The sequence below is a fragment of the Diceros bicornis genome, chromosome 5 (genome assembly GCF_020826845.1).
Source record: "Diceros bicornis minor isolate mBicDic1 chromosome 5, mDicBic1.mat.cur, whole genome shotgun sequence".
NCBI classification, from domain to species: domain Eukaryota; kingdom Metazoa; phylum Chordata; class Mammalia; order Perissodactyla; family Rhinocerotidae; genus Diceros; species Diceros bicornis.
Window position 1 is genome coordinate 25,021,611 of NC_080744.1, and position 24,154 is coordinate 25,045,764.

Genomic DNA, 24,154 nt, shown 5'->3' on the forward strand with positions numbered 1-24,154 from the left:
CGTGAATAAATATGTCATAACAAGACATTATGAGGGAAATGAAGGCACGGTACTGCATGTTTCAGAAAACCAGGTGAGATCTACCTTAGATGGATGGCTAAGAACGGCACATGTGAGGAAGGGTTATTGCAGCTCAGACTTGAAGGCAGAGTAGGAGTTATCAAGGTGACTGGTTGGGGGAGTTCCAGGCAAAGAGAAGAACACCAGCTCTGCCACAAAATGGCAACTTAGAGGTAGCAGAGCAATGGCTAAGAGAAGACAAGGCAGGAAAGTACAGACAGCAGAATCCCTGTGTGACAACTGTAAGTGGGTTCAGTGGTGGTTCCCACATGGAAAACCTGGCCTTTCTTTGTTTGACCCTTCCCTTGAAGTTCTGGGACAATCCTGGCTGTGGGCAGGGACATTTTTGAAAGAGGTGAGTGGACATAGGATCTCCTTTAATTATGTTTTTTTCCTCCAATCATTTTATCTCTTCAAAACCTATCAGGTTTTGCCTGTGCAACATCTGTAACATATTTTGTTGCATTGCCATGGGTACTACCCAGTGTCATAGCCACATTACCTTCATTTGAAGTATTTCTGTTATCTTTGTATTTTCATTTTTTATTATGGAAATTTCAAACACGTACAAAAGTGGACAAATTGTATGATGAATCTCCACGCAGTCATCACCTAACTTCAACAAGAGCCAAGTCATGACCTTTCACGTTTCACCCAGACCACCACCCCTTTTTCCCTTTCCCATATTATTGTGAAGCAAATGCCAGACATCATAATCATTTCATCTGCAAATATTTCAGTAAGAATTAAAATAATAGTACACTTTAAAATGTAAATATAATACCATTACTACCTTAAAAAATTAAAAATACTTCACAAATCATAAAAAGAGTTGTTATTTTAATTTGAATTGTCCTGGCTATTAAGAAGGTTGAATATCTTTTCACTTATTTATTGGCCCTTTGACTTTGCTTTTCTGTGAAGTGTCTATACGTATCCTTAGCTCATTTATCTATTGGGTTGTTTGTCTTTGTATATTATGGATAATAACCCTTTATTTGTAATATACATTCTCCACTCTAGCTCCTTCCTGCATGTCCACTCAAACCTGTTCATGTAGCTATTTCTTCCATGACTCTTGGATGGAATCTAGGACAGGTAAGATGATTTTTTTGGCCACTCGTATAATTTTGGAAGTCCTCCATTCACTATCAGTCCAAGGAATAGGGTTACTCAATTGTCCAAACCTATGTAGCTGTTAAAATTCTGAACATCATTTAAAGTTAAAATGTACTCTTTCCTCCTTCCTCCTAAGGCCTGTTTCAGGCAGGAAATCTTCAGGGAGAAAGGGTATGTGTTGTTGGCTTCATCTGTCGTAACTCTGCAAGCCCACCTCCCCCTTACCTGTGTTTTCTAACCCTGCCCTCCTCCAGGGATGTGGGGTGAGTTGGTGATGGAGAACCTAGAGGAAATGTTAGGTGGTATGGAGAAAGATGGTGGTGATGTTGGTGGTAAGAAGTGGTAGGGTTCTGTGTATATTTTGAAGGTTTAATCCACAGAATTTACTGATGGGTTGGTTGTAAGATAAAAGAGAAAAAGGGGAGTCAAAGATGACACAGTTTTGTTTTGTTTTTGATCTGGAATCCGTATTTTTCTTATTGTGGTAAAATACATATAACATAAAATTTACCATTTAATCTTTTTAAAGTGTACAGTTCAGTGGCATTAAGTACATTCACATTGTTGTGCATTCATCACTGTTATCCATCTCCAGAACTTTTTCGTCATCCCAAACTGAAACTCTGTATCCATCAAACACTAACTCTCCATTACCACCCGCAACTCCAGCTCCTGGTAACCAACATTCTATTTTCTGTCTGCCTGATTTTGACTACTCTAGGCACCTCATGTAAGTGGAATCATATAATATTTGTCCCTTTGTATCTGGCTTATTTCACTTAGAATAATGTTAGAATAGGATTTATCAGAATTTCATTCCTTTTTAAGGCTGAATAATATTCCATTGTGTGTATATATATCACATTTTGCTTATCTATTCATTCATCTATGGATATTTGAGTTGTTTCCACATTTTTGACTATTGTGAATAATGCTGTTATGAACACGGGTATACAAATATTTGTTCGAGTTCCTGCTTTCAATTCTTTTGGGTATATACCCAGAAGTGGAATTACTGGATTACATGGTAAATCTGTGTTTAATTATTTTAGGAACTGCTGTACTGTTTTCCACAGTGGCTGCATCATTTTACACGTCCCACAATGCAGAAGGATTGTAATTTCTCCACATTCTTGTCAACATTTATTATTTTCTGTTAAAAAAATTTTTTTATAGTAGCCATCCTGATGAGTGTGAAGTGGTATCTCATTGTGGTTTTGATTTGCATTTCCCTAATGGTTAGTGACATTCTATATCTTTTCATGTGCTTATTGGCCATTTGTATAATTGTTTTGTTTGTTTTTGCTGTTGGTGACATAGTTTTTTGCATTTATGGTAGATATATAATCCCATTTTGAGATCCTTCTATTGTAATTTGTCTAATTAAGTTTTCTATTTCTTCTTAGGTTTTTGAAAATTCTCTTTTTCTAGGAAATTATCGATTTCTTCCTAGTTTTCAAATTTGTCGTTGAAGAGTTAAACATGGTGTTTTCTTACACAAATCATTTTCTACTCTGAATTATAACTATTTGTGTACTTTCTATCTTCCTAATTAGATTTTAAATTCTTCGAGGGCATAGATTAAGCATTATCTCCCAGACCACATAGTACATTTTCTGGAACATGGTATTTGTGTAATAATTATTTTGGAGTGAGTTAATATATTAATTAATTAATATGGTTATTTATTTAATATGTTCATTTACCAATATGACTTTATTTTTTTCTCTATCAATAGTGGACCTCTTTATAACAAATTGCAATAGATCAAATGCAATATTTAACTTTATACAAGATTTATAACGTTTTGAATATAACATCTTCAAAAAATGCTTTTGTTGATAACCGGCATGAAATTCGACAGGTAGATAGGGAAGGTAGGATGAGAAATGGAGGAAAGGAACTAACAGTTATTGAGGACTTATTATGTGCCAGTTCCTATTTAAGGCACTTTGCACAGAACATAGAATATCTCAATTGATTTTCATTATAATCCTTTGGAATGGGCATTGTCATCCCCATTTTAGAGATGAGAACACTGGGCTCAGAGAAGTAACACGACTAGTAGGTGGATGAGCCTTTATCAATACAAATGAGGAATTTCTATGAATTTTAATACTAAAAAAGCATAAGTAACTTATACGCAAAAAAATAAGCAATTAGTCTTAGTCATTTTTTGAGTTCTTGATGATATATTTCTTTGACAGGAGTATAAGTGTGAAATGAGGATGGTGCTAACAGAGGACTGTTCTCCTTTCCTTTAGAGAAATGGACACAAAGCAATTAATCAATCTGTAAGTATTTATTGAGTATTTATATGGTCTATGGCAATGGATTGGTGCTTGCGACTTATAGAGAATTATAGAGCTAGTCCCTGCCCTCAAAGAGCTTGTTGTATTCTGTTGGGAAGCCAGGCATCCACAGACAGAATGCACAGAAGTATCCAAATCTGATAATTATAAAAATGCCTTGAGAGTCCAGACAGCTTCCAAGTTTTTGTTGCATTGCATAGTGACTGGCACCCTAGACACACATCATCAGAGCTTTTTCAGAGTGGGAAAGGCTGATTTCTTGCAGAGGCCTGATATTCCCTTAGCTTCTCTGGGAATACTAGCTTCAGCCTCTTGGTTCCACAACTTTATAAGAAGAGCTTGTTCACCTGCTGCCTGAACACCTGCTTCACCTGTTTGTTTCTCAGGGTGTAGATGAAAGGATTGAGCATCGGGGTCACCATGGTGTTGAGCAAAACCACCACTTTGTTTCTGTTCTTCACCTGGTCACCCTTGCCTGAGCGGATATACATGAAGATGCAGCTTCCATAGAAGAGAGACACAACAATGATGTGGGAGGAGCAGGTTGAGAAGGCTTTCTGCCTCTCAGAAAGCCTTGGCTGAGGGGATGCAGAGGATGGTGTGGAGGATGTAGCCATAACAGGTGGCTGTCACAGACAGAGTGCCCCGTAAGCTGAAGTTGGCCACAACAAAACCCAGAAGCTCTATCAGGCTTGTGTCTGCACATATGAGTTCCAGGAATGGAAAGCTGTCACAGAAGAAATGATTAACGACATTGGGACCACAGAATGGCTGCTGAAATATGATGAGACTTAGAGTGATCATGAGAAGGAATCCTGTCATCCACGAAGAAAGAACCAGCTGGACACAGACTCTTTTGCTCATGATTGGTGGCATAATGCAAGGGATTACATATGGCCTCATACCTGTCAAAGGACATCACTGCCAGTAGGAAAAACTCTGTGGTGCCCAGGAAGAAATAGAGGAAACTTTGTAGGAAACAGCCTGGGAGGGAGATGGTCTTGTGTCCCGTCAGGATGTCGGTCAGCATCTTGGGGAAGATGACCGAGGTGAACCAGATCTCCAGGACAGCAAAGTTGCGGAGGACGTAGTACATGGGGGTGTGGAGGCGCCTGTCCATGAGTGTGATGACCGCGATGAGGAGATTCCCCAGCAGAGTGAGGAGGTAGGTGAGGAGGAGCCCCAGGAAGATGAGCATCTGCAGCTCACAGGCGTCTGAGAGCCCCAGCAGGACAAACTCGGTGACAGTGGTGTCGTTCCCCATGGCTCTTCTGACCTGTGCAGGGGACGGCCAATCAGAGGTGTGCAGCATCAGGAGTCGTGATGTTCTGGGGATCTGAGGACACTTGGAACTGAAAGGCAAGAAGGATGAGAGTGGCATTTTGAGCTGAAGGAGTCCTTCTTTTCTCTGAGAAGGACACACCTTCCCACCACTGACTACTCAGCATTATTTTGCAGAGCCAAATGGGGGTACCTGTTTCATGTTTGGTTTCATGTTTGTGTCTACATCTTAGAGGAGGAAACGGTGATTTGCAGGGTGGCCTTAAGTAGGGCCAAAAATTATCCTTGTTTACTTTTCTTAACTAAACCTTTATCCCTGATCCTCAATGAATTCCTTTGCCCCTAACATTATAACTGCTTTTAATACCTTTTATTTTCTATCTTTACTCCCATATTGGGTCTTCATCCATAAATAGTTCATATTCGAGGGTCGTAACCTGTTTGCTTAACTTAGCCATTCACTATACCAATCTATACCCTGGGGTAAACTGGATAAAATAGACACCCTTTGCTGTTTCAAGATTACCTGAATCTTTGATGCCTTTCACTAGTATTTGGATTAACAAAAAGGAAAAAGGAAATCTATGAGAGAAAATCACAACTCTCATAAATCAAAAAACAAGAAAAATCCAAGTAGTAGAAGCATAAATAAAAATTTCTTAGTGGGAGTTTGTTATTTAAGGTTCTTAGTCATCTGTTCCCAAATGATACTTCCAGGTGCTTCTCTCATTACATCCTCCCATGGGCTCTAGATACAATAATAGACTTCTTGTGATTTTTTGATTCTTCATCCATTTTATGCACATGTTTTATACACGTGGTATTTTTTCAGCTTGGAATCATCAGCCTTTCAAATCCTATTTATCCTTTAAGTCTCTCCTCAATAAGTGATATCGTTTCTATGAAGCCTTCTCTTCTGAATGAATGAATCTTTCTTCTGTATCCCTCTTCATTTTATTATATTTAATTTAATTTTTATTATATTTTGTAGTTGTTTTTCATTTGTTGCTCATTGAGTCAAAAATTTCTTTATTACTCTTTGTATTTTCTACAGCCCTTAGAAAGAGATGTTTTAAATATTCAGCTCTAATAAACATTTATTGAACGAATGAATAATACTTCAAATGTCTGAGAGACGGATTTGGTGGTGTTTGACACACAAGAGGTTGAAGACATGTCACTTAATGTAGTATTTCCTAGAGGACAGCAACCTTGCAGAGTCATGTGCCAAGCAGCCTTAAGTTGGTCCATCTGAAGATAGTTTGCTTTTTCTCATGAGAAGGTGGAGATGGCTTCCCACAAACATTCTCTAAAGGGAGACTCTCCATCTTTGAGACAGTCTAGAGTTTGAGCTAGCAAATAGACTGAGGTCTGGTTGGGTCTGCTAGAGTGCTCCCAGCAGCAAAAATCCTAAAACTCTTAGCAAGATCTCTTTTTAAAAATCAGCATCCCTGAAATGCAAGTTAAAACTACATCGAGATATCACCTTACACTTGTTAGAATGGCTATCATCACCAAGACAGAAAATAACAAATGTTGGAAAGGATGTGGAGAAAAGGGAACCCTCATACTGCTGGTGGGAATGCAAACTGGCGCAGCTCCTACGGAAAACAGTATGGAGATTTCTCAAAAATTAAAAATCGACAAAAGAATGAACATAGACCATTATCTTTCACCATACACAAAAATTAACTCAGAATGGATTAAAGACTTGAAGATAAGTTGTGAAACCATAAAACTCCTAGAAGAAAATATAGGCAGTATACTCTTTGATTTCCATCTTAGAAGGATCTTTTTGAATGCCATATCTACTTGGGCAAGGGAAACAAAAGAAAAAAATAAATGGGAATTCATCAGACTAAAGAGCTTCTGCAAGGCAAAGGAAATTATGGACAAAATGAAAAGACAACCCACCAACTGGGAGAGCATTCGCGTGTGGGCTGGGCTGCCTCCACCTCCACTCACAGTCACACTGTTGCTGTGTGAGGATCCGCGACCTGGATTGCTGCCACTGGGGAGGGAGAAGGGCCGCTCCCCTAGTTCCACTGCTTCCTGGGGGTCCAGTCCACCCACCTTCAGATGTGTAGCTGCATGGATCTCCTCAGGTGTCCTGTTGTGCTGTGTAAGGAATCCTCTGTTGGTTAATGGATATCCATTTAGTTGTAACTTAGAGGAGAGAGATGAAGGGAACAACTCACTCCACCATGATGCTGAAGTCACCCCTCCACATTTTCTTTATCCATTCAACTGTTGATGGACACTTAGGTTGTTTCCATATCTTAGCTATTGTGAGGAAGGCTACATTGAACATGGGAGTGCAGATATCTCTTTGAGATACTGATTTTTTTCCTTCTGATATATACCCAGGAGTGGATCATATGATAGTTCTACTTTTAATTTTTTAAGGAAACTCCACACTGTTTTCCATAGTGGCTGTACCAATTTACATTCCCACCAACATTGTACGAGTGTTCTCTTTTCTCCACATCCTCACCAATACTTGTTATTTCTTGTCTTTTTTATAGTAGCCATCCTAACAGGTGTGAAGTGGAGGCTGATATTTCATTATGGGTTTGATTTGCATTTCCCTGATGATTAGTGACGTTGAGCACATTTTCCTATACATGTTGGCCATTTGTATGTCTTTTTTGGGAAGATGTCTATTCAGGTTCTTTGCCCATTTTTTTTTCCTTGAGGAAGACTAGCCCTGAGCTAACATCTGTGCCAATCTTCCTTGTTTTCCTTGAGGAAGATTAGCCCCGAGCTAACATCTGTGCCAACATTTCCCTATTTTGTGTGTAGGTCACCGCCATAGCATGGCTGACAAGTGGTGTAGGTCTGCGCCTGGGATCTGAACCTGCAAACCTGAGCTGCTGAAGCCGAGCACACCAAACTTTAACCACTAGGCCAAGGGGCCAGCCCCTCTTTGCCCATTTTTTAATCAGCTTATTTGATTTTTTGCTATTGAGTTGATTTTTCATGAGCCCAATTATCTCTCTTGAACTCCAGAACTATCTATCCAACTATCTACTGAAGATCTCTACCTGGATGCCTTAAAGCCAGTGTGTTAAAAGTGACTGGAAGAATACAGCAGAGACCAATAGAAGTGGTCCTTTTTGCACGTGGTAGTGTGGGGTATATAGGGACAGGGATGATAGCATGATTCCTCACCATATATCTTTTTATATATTAAAAAAATTGACCCAAGTGAATTTTTAAAAATAAAATGATTGATGAATGAAAAAAATGAATGTATCATCTTCCCCTTCCCCCCATCCACTTCTGCCCAAACTTTCCCTTCTTATGTATTCCTGTTTATGTGAATGGTATCATCATTTCCTTGATTATCCAAGGCAGAATTCAGGAAGTTACCCTGGACTCTTTTCTCTACTTCACCCTCTTATGCCAAATTCTGTAATTTTGCCTCAAAAATGTCTTGTGAGTGAATTTCCTCTTTTTCCCATCCCCACTGCCATCACCCTGGCTTGGGCTCTTTTCTCTCTTATCTGGATTTTAATATCATTCTCGCTTTAGTTCTTCACATCCTGCTAGAGTGATCTTTTAAAAACACAATGCAGATGAAAGTATTTTCCAGTCTAAAATCATTTGATGCCTCTAAAGAACCTTCAGAGTAAAATGTAAGCTTCCTAGTAAAGGAATATCCTTTTGGTCTTGGGTCCACCTACTGCTCCAGTTTCTTCTCTCACTATTCTTCTTACATAACCTAGTCTCCAACCAAACTGCCTTTATTATGTTCTCCCTGGCCTCCATGCCTTTGCATATGCTGTTCTTCCTACTTGAAATGCCTTTCCAACCTTGGCAAAAATAAGATTGAGTTTTCCATGGGAGAACTTTTCTGAGTAGTTCCCCTCCTCTCCCACTCAGCCACTCCTCTCATCTATAAATATAACTTCCAAATAAATATAATATTTCACTAAATACAATATTATCATTGTTGGGTATCCCTCTACCAGCTGTGTGACCCTGGACAAATTCTGACACCAGAACTGAACTGGATTTTTCTTTGTATTTCCAGTATCTGGCACAGTACCCATGTGGTGATATCACAGTTTTGAAATGTTAACCATTGTTTTTTATGGTAATTTCTTATCCCTCCTAGCTATTTCATTCCTCCTATTTGGGTAAGGAGACTGGGAAAGAACTGTTATTGCAGAAGGCAGAGTAAAGCCTTTTGAAGTTTAGGACTCAGGGCCTGGAAAAAATCTGATGAGTCAGGTCTAGGCTTCTTATTTCCTGAGATCTGCATAATAGGGGGAAGAGGAGACTTGAAGGGGGAGAAAGGATAGCTCAGAGCTGGAGGGTCCCCAAGAACGGGCATTGTACTCTGCCCTTTCCCAACCCCAGGCTGTTGTGAGTAATGTAATCTCCATGAGGGGAGATGATAGAACCCCACATAGAGTTGTGGGTCTGAGACAGAGAGCACTTGTGATTTGCTTTCTGGAAAGGGCTTACGGCAGTGGCAATACCATAGAGAAGTGGTTGCATAAGGTTTCTAGGCAGGTGGGAGCTTCGAGAGCATCAGAGTTTCCCATAGCTCAGATAGGTGCAGAAATAGAATACTAAAGTGTAGAGGGCCTGGGAAGGGTACAGAGGAAGCAGGGAGAGCTGTCCAACCTGCAAGGGCCTCAATGATGAGAATGAGGAGTGATGCACCAGCTACCTGTGGACTGACAGCCTGGGGCAGGATGGAGGATCTGGAAGAGAGATGGGCAAAGGACTGGACACCTCCTTGCCTTCTCCCTTCCTCCTCAGAGCTTAGACACAACACTGAAGATAAGTGCACTTGTGGGAGAACCCAGAACTGACTGAGATTTAATTTCCACCATCAGGTTAATGAGGCATCTAGGGAAATTAAGCTATGTTTTAAAAATATCAAGAAAATTAAATTTGGTGTACACATAGTTTGTGAACTGGGATTAGTATAGTATTTGCTTTCCTTGGCATCAGATAGTATTATAAATCAATTAATTGAATACTCATGTAAAATGTACAAAACAGTAGAAGTACATATATCAAATTGCTATAAGTAAACTTTGCAATATAAGCATAATTTAGATGATTAATCCTTTCTCAATAAAAATGTGGCAGTGTTTTGCTGCCCTGAGGGCTGTGACTCTTGGTCCATTAACTATGCGATATAGTGAAAAAGTCTTTGACCTAGTCAGATAAACCTGGATGTGTATACTGGTTCCGCAGTCTGCTAGCTGGTGACCCTTACTCAGAGCCTCCTTTTCCTCATATGAAGTATGTATTCAATACACATTAGTTTCCTTCCTTTCCCTTCTGATTTGTCCCACAATGTCTCTGATGTCTAACTTGTGGATCTGTCATTAATATTATTATTAAATAATATTTATTATATTAATTAAATAAATTATTTAATTATCATTATTAAATAGATTGACCATTTTTGTTTTAAATTTGTCTGTTGGTTACATCTACAACTCTTGAATTATATGTTTATACTGCTGCTTTTGATTTATCTACATTGAGCAACATCTATTTATTTCCTTCTAGGAAAGGTGAGTAGTTTTGCTCATTTATGGTAATCCTCTTCTTTCTCAAATATCTCCTCACAATTTTGTTATTTTTATTCTTCTATTACTCATATGTTCAGTTGGTATAAATCTCTGTTTTTTGACTGATCATCTCTGGACAGCGTCTCTAGGCTCTCCAGGGAGAGGAGGAAATCTGCATTCCTCCCTTTTTCCCACCACTCCAAGACTCTCTTTATGATGAGTTTTAGCAGTATTTGCTGAGACTTGGTCAATTTTTGTAAATGACCTGTGTTGAAAGGAATGTATGTTCTTTAATTTTTAGACACAGGGTTGTATATCCATGAGACCAAGCTTGTTAATTGTATTCAGTTTTTTTAAAGCCCAACAAATATTTTGTCTGATTGACATACAGTAGTCCCCCCTTATCCATGGGGGATACACTCCAAGACCCCCAGTGGATTCCTGAAATCACAGATAGTACTCATCTGTATATATACTATGTTTTTTCCTGTACATACATAGCTATGATAAAGTTTAATTTATAAATTGGGCATGGTAAGAGATTAACAACCATAACTAACAAAAATAGTTATTATAACAATATGTTGTAACAAAAATTATGTGAATGTGGTCTCTCTCTCTCCCAAAATATCTCATTGTACTGTACTCACCCTTCTTCTTGTGACGATGTGAGATGATACAACACCCATGTGATAAGATGAAGTGAGGTGAATGACATAGGCATTGGATGTAGTGTGCTGGGCGGGATAGAGTGGAATGGTGCGAGATTTCATCACGCTACTCAGAATGGTGTGCAATTTAAAACTTAGGAATTTTTTATTTCTGGAATTTTCCATTTACTATTTTTTCACCACAGTTGACCACAGGTAACTGAAACCGTGGAAAGAGAAACCATGGATAAGGGAGGACTACTGTATCAGTTTCTGAAAGACCTGTGTTAATCTCCTATTATGATTGTGATTTATCAGTTACTCCTTGTAGTTCTGTCATTTTTTTGCTTTCTATCCTTTAGGGCTATGTGGATAGATGTGTGCAGGTTCAAGGTTGTTTTATCTTCCTTCCTTTATCATATTTAACAACCCTCTTTATCCTTCATAATACATTTTTATTTTTTGCCTTAAACCCTGCTTAGTCAGATATTAACATAGCAATACCTGCTTTCTTCTGGTATATCTTTTCCCATCTCTTTATTTTATCAGACTTTTTGCGTTATTATGTATTAGGTGTGTTTCCTTAAATAGCTTATAGCTCAGTTGTTTTGTATGTGTGTCCATCTTGGGGATCTCTGTCTTTTAACTAGGGGGTTTAATCTGTTTTATTTACTGTGATTATTTATGTATTTGGATCTATTTCTATTAAGTTGTTTTGTACTTTATATTTACCATGCTTTTCCTTTTTTCTTTTATATTTTCTGTCTCCCATTGTCTTCTATTGTATTGCTCCAGTTTTCTTTGTTGTTTATCTCTGACTATCATTTTTCCATTGTTATTTTGGAAGTTATATATTTTGTTTCTGTTCTTTTAGCAGTTACCTTAAATTTTTAACATGCATTTTTGCCTTAACAAAATCCTAAGGTAATCAATATCTTTCTTTTCTTCTAAACAATACAAGAACATTAACACAGATTAACCTCTCCCCTATCTTCCATGTTATTATCAACCCCCTTCCATCTTTCGTGTCATTTTGTTTTAAACAATACCTACCAAATTAGTCATAATAATTGTTACATTTTATAGTTAGTATTTGTTTTGATTTACTCACATATTTACCAGACTGTTTGTTTATCACTACTTCTTGGGTCTCTTTCCTCACTCCTAGGTTCAATTTTCTTCTTCCTGAAGTAAATCCTTTAGCAGATCTTTCAGGAAGGATTTAAAAGTGATAAACTCTCAGTCTTTGTATGAAGATGTCTTTATTTCACATTCACTCTTGAATGAACGTTTTGCTGGATATAGACACAAAACTTGACAGTTATTTTCTCTTGGTTTTTTGAAGCTATATTTTCATTGTCTCTTGGCCTCTCAGCTGTTGTTGAGATTTCTGCTGTCAAACTGGTATCCTTTTATCTTTTATCTCTGGTGTTTTTTATCTTTAATGACCTATAGATTTACTCAGATAAGCCTAGTGAGAATTTTTTTTTATTTTGGTGAGGAAGATTCTCCCTGAGCTAACATCTGTGCCAGTTTCCCTCTATTTTGTATGTGGGACGCCACCACAGCATGGCTTGATGAGCAGTGTGTAGGTCTGCACCTGGGATCCAAACCCATGCACCCCATGGCTGCTGAAATGGAGCATGTGAACTTAACCACTTGCCACCAGGCTGGCCCTGAGGATTTATGTTTATTTATACTGCTTGGGGATCCAGTGTGCTGTTAAAAAAATAAAATCTGGAAATTTATCAACTATCGTCTCTTTTTAAAAAGTTTATATATATATATATTACTTTCAAAGTTTTTATTTGAGCAAAATAGTGTATATACTTTATATAAGATATTCGGTGAGTCAACACAGACAACAGAATAAAATTACATTATTACCATAATTATGTAATTTACTTATACATTACTTACATTAATTGTCATTTTTAAAGTTCTAAGTTTTTACTCCAAAAGAATTAAAATGATATGCTTGCTTAAACATTTAATGGTCATAGAGACAATAATTTTTTAATTTTATTTAAGTCAGAGAAATAATTATAATTTCTCAGTTCAAGGATGTTAGGAACCAAGATATTCTCTTGGCCTTTTAAGGTATCTATTTTTAACCTTAATAGTAGAGTTAAGTAAAAATTGACAATGAGGGTTTTCAAAATAAAAAAATCTTATATATTTTGTAGAATCACTTAACTATATAATCATTTATCTATGGCCTATAAATTTTACCTTATTTTATGATACGTATTGCTATATGATGGTACACTGGACACAAAGCAAGTATGCAATAAATAGTTATTATTGACAAGTACTGAAATGAACTGACAAGTACCATTAATTACACCATTCCTAAGAACCAAATTTGATATCGCTTTTCAGCCTTTTGGTAACACAATGGGATAGGACATCATATTCAAGTATGTTAGATCCTTGGAAGAAATAGTAATGTCTGTTGTAATATAAGACTGCATCAATTTTAGGCCCAATTCCTGGGTGGTAATCAATTTGGGATAACCAGCGTCCATGAATTGTCTCCTGTCATCAAACTTCAAATATTGGTTATCTACAAAGAAGTAGATCTTATAGAGAAGTGGGTTAAAAACAGCTGTATCAATTTTTTTCACAGAGTAGGGGAAGCCCAAAGAATGTATGCTCTTGAGATAGTTGGATTGTAGTCTTAAATTGCTGATTAATCAGTACTTATCATCTTAAAAAAGAAATACATCATTTCTGGTTCCAATTTCATAAGTGGCTTGAATGCCAGATGGTAAGGTTGGCCATGAAGAAGAAATTAAACTAACACTGATCTTTGGACTCAGAAAGCTTCCACTAGAAGAATCTGTCTTTAAAGAAAAAGGATTTTATCTCCCATTGTAGTGACAGTGTCAAAACTAAAATTGGGGTCACAGCTGGCTGAGTCTGCACTGTCAGGATATTATGAGGGTTGGTACTTTTCTGGGCCTCCATAGAGAGACTGAATTCCATGTATGTCATCAGCAGAGAGGTGAAATGTGTTGGCGTCAGTATAACTGCAGGTGGGGAACAGTATCACCTTTGGATCGTTGGAATCGCCAAGACCCGAGGGATGGCCATGAACACATGAACAGTAACTAGGAACAAGTTTGTGCCTTGTTGCTTTCAGTCCAGATTTCAGCCTCATTGAAATACGCATCTCCTCCAATACCAGGCCTAGGGCCAAAAGCATGGGCTAGGATTCCATTTCCACCACCAAAAGGACTGTAGTCTTCATGAGCTCCAATTGCAAACTGTATCAATGTCAGCCTTGCCTTCATTAATCTGTCTGAATTTCAGGGGGGCCACATCACTCCATGCTTGAAAAGCTTTCTGGATGACACAGTCAACATCCTTAAGCTTCATGTCCAAAGGGTAATCGTTGATTCTGTAGGTGGTAAAATGTTTCTTCCACACTGGCCTCCCTTGCATTATCCTGAAATTAGGAACATTAGGCACTCCACATTGAGGTCTGTGCATCATGTCCAGAGTAGATGTGTCCAGTTGCCCAGTCACTTTTAGCCTCAAGAATTGCTGCATTTCCTGGATTTTATTCTCTATGCAGTTCCTATTGACTTTCATTTTTGTCATTGGAATTGTCTCCATCTCTAGGACATAAAATGTTCTAAGTACCTTTGAGCAAATACCACATCACTTTAACCCTGGCTTGTATTGTTAGTCAGGGGAACAGCTCCAGAAGCAGCCACCTGTAGCGCCAGTATCAATAGAAGGAACTTCATTCTAAACTTCTCCTGAAAGTTTTAACCCAATTTACTCTGTTCCTTTTCCTGTATTTTTTAACCTATGTTATACATATGCATATTTTTAAAAATCACAAGGTCTTACAAGATTAATTATGAAAAACGGTAGTCTCTGTTCCTCCCAATGAATCCTTGTTTCACCTTTCCCAGCAGCACCACTTTCAACTCTTTTAGTATTTTCCTCCATGTCTCTAAACAGCATGCTTATATTGCATCTACTTGGGTTTTCAGTGTTAGGCATTATTTGTTGACTTCCTACCATTGAAGATGAGAATTTCACTCTTTCCTTCCCCTGCCCACACCACATACATACCCTCCCCATCCCCTGCCCTCCCAATATATTTATATTGTAATTTTGGCTCAACTAATATTTGGTATTTACATTATTGATGCAAATGTAATTAACAGTTCTTTTCCTGCACTTTCTTTTGCTATTCCTGGAATTAATACTTGTTTTTTTTCATTTGCTTAGTTCATTGTGTATTATCACTACATCAACCCTAAACTCTTTGCTAATTGTCCAGTTTTCTTCTAAAGACAGTTGCATGTTTTCATCAATTTCATCATCTTGAATAAGCCCCTCCCACAGTCTTATAACCTTTTTCAATGTCTGATTGACTATCTCTCTATATCTGGTTTATAGCTATCACCATCACCTGAGGATCTCCCTCTACCATTATCCTCTGGATTCACTAAATCTGATTCCTGTCTCCCATGACTTTTTGTTTCTTGACTTCATTTGATGGAGCATATCATCCAATAGCTTCTTGAGAAAGGGTACATGAGATGTACCTTTTTTTTTGAGAATTTGTGTGAAAATATTTTCCCCTGACACTGGATTGATAATTTATCTGGGTATAGAATTCTAGGTTGGTTTGATTCCTGACAAGATGCTGAAGTAAGACATCTGCAGCCTCCCTCCCTCAAGGTCAATGACAGAGGAACCAGAGAGAGAAAATACCAAGCCTCGAAAAAATCAAGAGAAATTTCTGGGTTTCTGGGGAAAAGGGATGAGAGCTGTTTTGAACAGGTTTGTGTGTGTGTGTATGTGTGTGTTTGTGTATGGTGGTGGTGGTGGCTTTGGCCTGGAGCAGGAGGCAGCCAGGCATGGTTGAGGGAGATTAAAACAGGAAAAGGAATACTCAAGTTGTGCTCTTTGCTTTTCCTCTACAACCATTCTGGGACAAACACTTGAGTGGGCTCACAGTGCTGGTCCAGATGGCGTCAAGAGTAAAATCAGGATAGTGCAGAAGCCCACTTCTTATGAGGAGCTGAGAAAAACAGACGGAGACTATCTAACTTTGGGCAGTGCCTCTCTTATCCTTTCTACTCCAAATTCTCAAGGGAAAGTCTCCCTTTTTTTTTTCTTTGTTTATTGTGATAACATTGGTTTATAACAGTGTATAAATTGCAGGTGTACATCATTATACTTCTGTTTCTGCATGGATTACATCATGTTCTCATGTTCACCACCCAAATACTAATTACAATCCATCACCACACACATTTGCCTAATTATCCCTTTCGCCCTCCTCCCTCCCCCCTTCCCCTCTGGTAACCACCAATCCAATATCTGTCTGTATGTGTTTGTTGTTGTTATTATCTACTACTTAATGAGTGAGATCATACGGTATTTGACTTTCTCCCTCTGACTTATTTCACTTTGCATAATACCCTCAATGTCTATCCATGTTGTCACAAATGGCTGGATTTCATCGTTACTTATGGCTGAGTAATATTCTGTCGTGTATATATACCACATCTTCTTTATCCATTCGTCCCTTGATGGGCACTTTTAGGTTGCTTCCAAGTCTTGGCTATTGTGAATAACACTGCAATGAATACAGGGATGCATGTACCTTTACGCATTGGTTTTTTCACGTTCTTTGGATAAATACCCACTGGTGGAATAGCTGTATCGTATGGTAGTTCTATCCTTAATTTTTTGAGGAATCTCCATACTGTTTTCCATAGTAGCTGCACCAGTTTGCACTCCCACCAGCACTGTATGAGAGTTCCCTTCTCTCCACATCCTCTCCAACACATGTTGTTTCCTGTCTTGTTAATTATAGCCATTCTGACTGGCGGGCTTGAGGTGATATCTCATTGTAGTTTTGATTTGCATTTCCCTGATAGTTAATGATGTTGAACATCTTTTCATGTGCCTGTTGGCCATCTGTATATCTTCTTTGGAGAAATGTCTGTTCAGGTCTTTTGCCCATTTTTTAATTGGGTTGTTAGATTTTTTGTTGTTGAGATGCATGAGTTCTTTATATATTTTGGAGATTAACCCCTTATCAGATATATGGTTTGCAAATATCTTCTCCCAATTGTTAGATTGTCTTTTTGTTTTGTGGATGGTTTCCTTTGCTGTGCAGAATCTTTTTAGTTTGATGTAGTCCCATTTGTTTATTTTTTCTACTGTTTCTCTTGCCCGGTCAGACATGGTGGTTGAAAATACGTTGCTAAGACCAATGTCGAAGAACGTACTGCCTATGTTTTCTTCTAGAAGTTTCATAGTTTCAGGTCTTACATTCAAGTCTTTAATCCATTTTGAGTTAATTTTTGTGTATGGTGTAAGGTAAGGGTCTATTTTCATTTTTTTGCATGTGGCTGTCCAGTTTTCCCAACACCATTTATTGAAGAGACTTTCCTTTGTCCATTGTATGTTCTTGGCTCCTTTGTGGAAGGTTAGCTGTCCGTAGATGTGTGGGTTTATTTCTGGGCTTTCGACTCTATTCCATTGATCTGTGTGTCTGTTTTTGTGTCAGTACCATGCTGTTTTGGTTACTATAGCTTCATAGTATATTTTGAAATCAGGGAGTGTGATATCTCCAGCTTTGTTCTTTTTTCTCAGGATTCCTTTAGCTATTTGGTGTCTTTTGTTATTCCATATAAATTTTAGGATTCTTTGTTCTATTCCTGTGAAAACTGTTGTTGGAACTTTGATAGGGATTGTATTGAATCTATAGATTGCTTTAGGAAGTATGGACATCTTAACTATGTTAATTCTTCCAATCCAAGAGCATAGAATATCTTTTTCCATTCCTTTGTGTCTTCTTCAATTTCTTTCAGCAATGTTTTATAGTTTTCGGTGTACAGATCTTTCACCTCTTTGGTTAAGTTTATTCCTAGGTATTTTATTCTTTTTGTTGCAATTGTAAATGGGATTGTATTCTTAGTTTCTCTTTCTGCTACTTCGTTGTTAGTGTGTAGAAATGCAACTGATTTTTATATGTTGATTATGTAACCTGCAACTTTACCGTATTCATTTATCACTTCTAAAAGTTTTTTGGTGGATTCTTTAGAGTTTTCTATATATAAAATCATGTCATCTGCAAACAGTGACAGTTTCACTTCTTCCTTTCCAATTTGGATCCCTTTTATTTCTTTTGCTTGCCTGATTGCTCTGGCTAGGACTTCAAATACTATGTTAAATAGGAGTGGGAGAGTGGACATCCTTGTCTGATTCCTGTTCTTAGAGAGATAGCTTTCAGTTTTTCACCATTGAGGATGGTATTAGCTGTGGGTTTGTCATATATGGCCTTTATTATGTTGAGGTACTTTCCTTCTATACCCATTTTATTCAGAGTTTTTATCATGAATGGATGCTGTATCTTGTCAAATGCCTTCTCTGCATTGATTGAGATGATCATGTGATTTTTATTCTTCATTTTATTAATGTGGTGTATCACGTTGATTGATTTGTGGATGTTGAACCATCCCTGCATCCCTGGAATAAATCCCACCTGATCATGGTGTATAATCTTTTGAATGTATTGTTCTATGCAATTTGCTCGTATTTTGTTAAGGATTTTTGCATCGATGTTCATCAGTGATATTGGCCTGTAATTTTCTTTTGTAATGTTGTCCTTATCTGGTTTTGGTATCAGGGTAATGTCAGCTTTCTAGAATAAGTTAGGGAGCTTCCCCCGCTCCTCAATTTTTGGAAGAGTTTGAGAAGGATAGTTATTAAGTCTTCTTTGAATATTTGGTAGAATTCACCAGGGAAGTCATCTGGTCCTGGACTTTTATTTTTGGGGAGGTTTTTGATTACTGTTTCAATCTCCTTACTGGTGATTGTCTATTCAAATTCTCTACTTCTTCTTGATCCAATTTTGGAAGGTTGCATGATTCTAAGAATTTATCCATTTCTTCCGGATTGTCCAATTGGTTGGCATATGGCTTTTCATAGTATTCTCTTATAATCTTTTGTATTTCTGAGGTGTCCGTTGTAATTTCTCCTCTTTCATTTCTGATTTTACTTATTTGAGCCTTCTCTCTTTTTTTCTGGATGAGTCTAGCTAAAGGTTTGTCACTTTTGTTTATCTTTTCAAAGAACCAGCTCTTGGTTTTATTAATTTTTTCTATTGTTTTTTAGTCTCTATTTCATTGATTTCTGCTCTGATTTTTATTATCTCCCTTCTTCTACTGATTTTGGGCTTTGCTTGTTCTTCTTTTTCCAGTTCCTTTAGGTGAATTGTTAGATTGTTTATTTGAGATTTTTCTTATTTCTTGAGATAGGCCTGTATTGCTATAAACTTCCCTCTTAGAACCGCTTTTGCTGTATCCCATAAATTCTTGCATGTCGTACTTTCATTTTCATGTGTCTCTAGGTATTTTTTGATTTCTCCTTTGCTTTCTTCATTGACCCAATTGTTGTTCAGTAGCATTTTGTTTAATCTCCATGTATTTGTGGCTTTTCTGATTTTCTTCCTAGAGCTGATTTCTAGTTTCATACCCTTGTGGTCAGAAAAGATGCTTGGTATTATTTCAATCTTCTTAAATTTATGTAGACTTGTTTTGTGGCCTAATATGTGATCAATCCTGGAGAATGTTCCACGTGCATTTGAAAAGAACGTGTATTCTTCAGTTTTTGGATGGAATGTTCTGTATATATCTACTAGGTCCATCTGTTCTAGTGTGTCATTTAAGGCCAATGTTTCCTTATTGATCTTCTGCTTGGATATCTATCCATTGGTGTAAGTGGAGTGTCAAAGTCCCCTACTATTATTGTGTTACTGTCTATTTCTATTTTTATGTCTGTTAATAATTGCTTTATATATTTAGGTGCACCTACATTGGGTGCGTAGACATTTACAAGTGTTATATCCTCTTGTTGGATTGTTCCCTTGATCATTATGTAATGCCCTTCTTTGTCTCTTTTTACAGTTTTTGTTTTAAAGTCTATTTTGTCTGATATGAGTATTGCTACCCCAGCTTTCTTTTCATTGCCGTTTGCATGGAGTATCTTTATCCATCCCTTCACTTTCAGTTTCTGAATGTCTTTAGGTCTGAAGTGTGTCTCTTGTATGCAGCATATATATGGGGCTTGTTTTTGTTATCCAATCAGCCACCCTATGCCTTTTAATTGGAGCATTTAGTCCATTGATATTTAAAGTAGCTATTGATGAGTATGTACTTACTGCCATTTTTTAACTTTTTTTCTCTCGGTGTTTTAGTAGTCCTTCTCTGTTCCTTTCTTCTTCTCTTGCTCTCTTCCCTTGTGGTTTGATGGCTTTCTTTTGTATTATGTTTGGGTTCCTTTCTCTTAGTTTTTTGTGTATTTATTATAGGTTTCTGGTTTGTGATTACCATGGGGTCCATATACAGTAACCTACGTATATAGGAATCTATATTAAGTTGATGGTCTCTTTAGTTTGACCTCTCTCTGAAACCTCTACTCTTTAACTCCCCTCCTCCCACATTTTACATGTTTGATATCATATCTAACCTCTTTTTGTGCATTTGTATCCATTACCCTCTTATCATGGAAATAGATAATTTTTCCTATTTGTGGTCTTCTCTTTTCCCCTTAAATAAGTCCCTATAGCATTTCTTGTAGTACTGGTTTCTTGGTGACAAACTCCTTTAATTTTTGCTTATCTGGGAAACTTTTTATCTCTCCTTCCATTTTGAATGATAACCTCGCCGGGTAGAGTATTCTTGGCTGTAGGTTTTTTCCTTTTAGCACTCTAAATATATTGTGCCACTCTCTTCTAGCCTGTAAAGTTTCTGTTGAGAAGTCATGTGATAGCCTTATGGGGTTTCCTTTGCTTGTAACTTGTTTTTCTCTTGTGGCTTTTAGGATTCTCTCTTTATCTTTAATTCTGGACATTTTAATTATGATGTGTCTTGGTGTGGGCCTCTTTGGGTTTACCTTGTTTGGTGCTCTCTGTGCTTCCTGTACCTGGATGTCTGTTTCCTTCCTTAGGTTAGGGAAGTTTTCATCTATTATTTCTTGAAATAGATTCTCTGCCCCTTTGTCTCGCTCTTCTCCTTCTGGGACACCTATAACACGGATGTTAGTGCGCTTGATGTTGTCCCATTTGTCCCTTAGACTGTCCTCACTCTTTCTAATTCTTTTTTCTTTTACCTGTTCAGCTTGCGTGATTTCTTCTAGTCTTTTGTCTAGCTCACTGATCAGTTCTTCTGTATCTTCTACTCTGCTTTTGAGTCTCTGTAGTGAATTTTTCATTTCCAGTATTGTATTCTTCATTTCTGATTGGTTCTTTTTTTATATCTTCCATTTCTTTGTTGACGTTCTCACCGAGTTCATCCATTCTTCTCCCCAGATCAGTAAGCATCCTTAACACTCTTTGTTTGAACTCTCTGTCTGGTAGGTTGCTCATTTCTGTTTCATTTAGTTCCTTTTCTGGGGTTTTGTCCTGTTCCCTTACTTGGAATGTATTCCTTTGCCTCCTCATTTTGCCTCTTTCCCTTTGCTTGCATTTGTGTATTAGGTAGGTCAGCTACGTCTCCTGCTCTTGGAGAGGTGACCTGATATAAGTGATGCCTTATGAGTCCCGGAAGTGTGCTTCCCTCAGTTCTGAATTTCCCAGGGATGACCCCCATGTGGGCTACATGTGTCCTGCTGTGGCGTGGTCACTCTCCCTGTAGGTGCCCAGGGAGGCTGAGCTATGCCCCTGGTGAGCTGTTGTAATGCTCAGCTGCTTGTAGTTGTTGTGGGCCCTTCAGTCTCTTTATCAGGTGTGGGGAGCCCCAGCACAGTTGGCTGCAAGTTCTAATAGCACATTTGTGTTCCAGTATTTCTTTTAAGTGAGTAGGCCCCCAGCGTAGCAGGTTGTTAGGCTCAGGGGCTTACAATTGCTATAAACCTCCAGCTTTTAGGTCTCTTGTCAGCTCTCTGAGGATTGCAGCTGGGTGGGACTGGCCTCAGGCACGGGAGCATCCAATTGTTTTCAGACTTTGGAAGGTGGGGCAAACCCCCTATGTGGGTCTTTGGGAAGCACAAGTCTTCTGCAGCTGACAAGTCCTGCCACCCACAGGTCCATACACACAGTCAACACAGTTCTGCCCCGTGTGCACACCCTGACCTCCTGAAGTGGACCCAGTCTCTCCAAGGTGGGAGCCCCAGACACTCCACCACCACCCCACACTCTCCACCTGCTCCTTGCACACGCCCTGCCCCACTAGGTGGACCCACTTGCCAGGCTGTGGAGAATCCAGGCAGCTCACTTAGCAGGCCCACAAGTTGCCTAAGGGCTTGTTGTTGGGTGGGGCCAGCCTCTAGGGTGGGCTGCCTGCCCTGGCTGAGCTTGATTAAATCAGTGCTCTAGTAGGCGAGGCAGACCCTGGGCTAGCAGGCCTCAGGGAGAACTCCAATGGTGTCTGCTGGCATCCATGTCAGCACGACCACACCAGGCCACAACAATGGCCGCCGCAAATGTCCCAGTCCCTGGAGAGGTCTCCCCTCTCACCGAGATGCACTCAGAGCCTATCAGATGAGTCTCTTTTCACCAAAGCACTGTGCACCTTTCTTTCTGGTGATTTTAGGTTGCATTCTGAAATGGGTGAATTTGTGCATGGGCCCTTTAAGAGTCATTTTTAATTTCTTTGTGAACCAGCTTTTCTGGGGTTACTCCCCAGTGTTTTAGTGCAAGCCAAGTCAGATATTATGCCACTCGTCTTGATTGTGCTGGGTCCAAAAAATGCCTACAGTGGGATCACTCCCCGGCTCGGGGCCCCACTCCTCTAGGGGAGGCTGCGTACCTTTGGGCTGCTCCTGGGTGGCCGTGAAGCACTGTGGCTTGTGAAGGTGGCATTTTTTTCTCTCCAGAAGGGAATTTCTGCATCTCCCAACTCAATTAGGGTTGCCGTTTGTTGCAGGAGTTCCTCTTATCCAGCTTTCAGTTCTCTCTCAGGGGTAATTTTTCCATGAGTAGTTGTAAATTGGCTGTGTCCTTGGGAGGAGGTGAGGTCAGAGTCTGCCTACGCCGCCATCTTGACTTCATAGTCATGAAAGTCTCCCTTTAAAGCTGCTTCTTGCTGGGGTCAAGAGGACTCTATGATTTGAACACATTCTTTGTGGAGTCGGAAGTAATTCCTTGAGCTTTTCAGATGCCTGGAGCTTTTCACTCTAGGGTTCTCTCACCCCCACCCTGAGCCTATTGGGACTGACACAATCTGGGGTTCAGGACTTCCTCCATATCATTGGCTGACAGAGTAGCCAATATCACCAGAGGAAAATGAGCCAAAATAACTAAGCCAAATATCATTAGTTATCTAATGCTAGACGACAAATTGCCCCAAACTTAGCAAGTTAAACTGTAATGTTCATTATCTCACATAATTTCTGGGTGGTTCTGGCTCAGAGTTGTCTCACGATGCTGCAGTCAAGATGTCAGCAGGGGCTGCAGTCATCTGAAGTCCTGTGGAGTGGGAAGATCTTCTCACGTCTGGCAGGTTCATGCTGGCTGTTGGCTGGAGGCCTCAGTTCCTTGCCATGTGAGTCTCTCCATAGAGGGGTGCTTGAGTGTCCTCAGGACACGGCAGTTGGCTTCCTTCTGAGTGAGTGATCTAAGAAAGAGTAAGTTGGAAGCTGAAAAGACTTTTACGACCTATCTTTGAAAGACATACACCACCATTTCCTTGATGTCCTAGTGGTTATATGGGTCAGCCTCATTCAGTGTGAAACGAGACTACACAAGGGCTTGAATACCAGGAAGCAAGACTATACCAGGGAACTAAAAAGCTGTTGGGATGGTCTAAACATGTAATTGGGCTTGTCAACCGTGAGCCTTCTTGTAGGAGGTCTGCCTGTGCTTTGTTTGAGGAATGGTTGCTCAAATGGAGATACTGAGTAGGCAACTGAATATATGATTCTGAGCTGAGGGGACAGATTGAGTCTGGAGATATAAATTTTAGAGTTATCAGTATAAAGGTATGTAATTTTTAAAGCCATGGGACTGGATGAGCTCACTAGAGAGTTAGTGGTAGATAAAGAAGAAGAAATATCTGAGAACTGAGCATTGAAGCTCTCCTTTCGCATTATCTGTCCTCCTGTTCAGGTGGTGGTCTTCCCTGGAAAGATCTATACATGGTGACATCATACTGTGAGTATATGGTCATGGATTATTTTCTGGTCTTTGAGATCTTGTCATATCTGAGGAACT

At 38.9% G+C, this 24,154-nt stretch overlaps 2 pseudogenes; both read right to left on the reverse strand.

Moving 5' to 3' along the window:
* Nucleotides 1-3,817: 3,817 nt before the first annotated feature.
* LOC131405795 (olfactory receptor 6E1-like) lies at nt 3,818-4,803 on the reverse strand (annotated as a pseudogene).
* Nucleotides 4,804-13,314: 8,511 nt separating this feature from the next.
* On the reverse strand, nt 13,315-14,717 carry LOC131405283 (macrophage metalloelastase-like; annotated as a pseudogene).
* Nucleotides 14,718-24,154: the final 9,437 nt, after the last annotated feature.